The 984-nt window shown below is 42.9% G+C and overlaps 1 non-coding gene across 1 annotated transcript; it reads right to left on the bottom strand.

Annotated features, from left to right (window-relative positions):
* Positions 1 to 276: 276 nt before the first annotated feature.
* Positions 277 to 383, bottom strand: LOC111901042 (small nucleolar RNA R71). Its single transcript, XR_002853378.1, has one exon. It is a non-coding gene; the product is annotated as a small nucleolar RNA R71 (small nucleolar RNA).
* Positions 384 to 984: the final 601 nt, after the last annotated feature.

The raw sequence follows: 984 nt of genomic DNA, 5'->3' as shown, positions 1-984 counted from the left end.
CTCAAAGGGCATATACTTACCGCATTGAAGGAGGTTCCTTTCACCGAAAAGGATCACGAAGATACTTATAAGCATCTAGATGAAGTGAACGACCTTGCCGACTACTTTAACATCCCAAATGTGCCAAGAGAAACGGTATTGTTACGAATGCTCCCTGTCACTTTTAAGGGAGCTGCAAAAGATTGGATGAAGGCATTACCACCAGGCGCGGTAACAACATGGGCACGGATCCGTGAACTATTTTTGGAACAATTTTGCCCACCATCCAAGGTGGCTAAGCTCAAAAAGGTCATCGCCAACTTTGAAAAACAATTGGGGGAATCATTATATGAAGCTTGGGAATGTTATAAAGGTCTAATAAGGAATTGCCCCCAAAATGACCTCAATGTGCAACAAGAGGTCTCGATCTTTTATGATGGGGTGAACGTCACCACCCGCCAACTTCTTGACTCTCAAGGCGCTCTTACTAACAAAAATCCGGCGGAGATTAAGCAAATTATCGAAGAATTCTCTAAACATTGTAGAGAATACCATAATCCACGGAATGATGTGACAAGGGGTTCAGCAAACACTGCTTCGGAGGATATGTTAGCGGTAATGGCAATGTTGCAAAGCACAGATAGAAGAATGACTAAAATGGACCGAACAATCCATGCTATTCGAGTTGGATGTGAGAACTGCAACGGGCCACATTTAACCAAGGAATGTGACCTAGATGAAAATGGAAATCGGAAGGTCCAAGCTTGCTACTCAAGTGGCGACCGTCTAGATGAAGACTAGAGAAATCCTAAGAAGAAGTGGTTGCCCTATGATGAGTATAAAAAGGCCAAGGAAGAAAAGTATGAACAAAGAGGGAGGGGCATTTATCAAAGACAGGAACCAACGGTTGAGAAGAAATCTGATTTTGAGAGTATGCTCACTCGATTTGCAGCAGTATCTGAAAAAAGGCACGAGGTAACTGAAGCAGCAATTAAAGAGCAACAA

This window comes from Lactuca sativa, chromosome 7, assembly GCF_002870075.4.
Source record: "Lactuca sativa cultivar Salinas chromosome 7, Lsat_Salinas_v11, whole genome shotgun sequence".
Classification (NCBI taxonomy): Eukaryota; Viridiplantae; Streptophyta; class Magnoliopsida; order Asterales; family Asteraceae; genus Lactuca; species Lactuca sativa.
The sequence above is the reverse complement of the archived record's forward strand: the minus strand, read 5'-3'. Positions and strand labels throughout refer to the sequence as shown.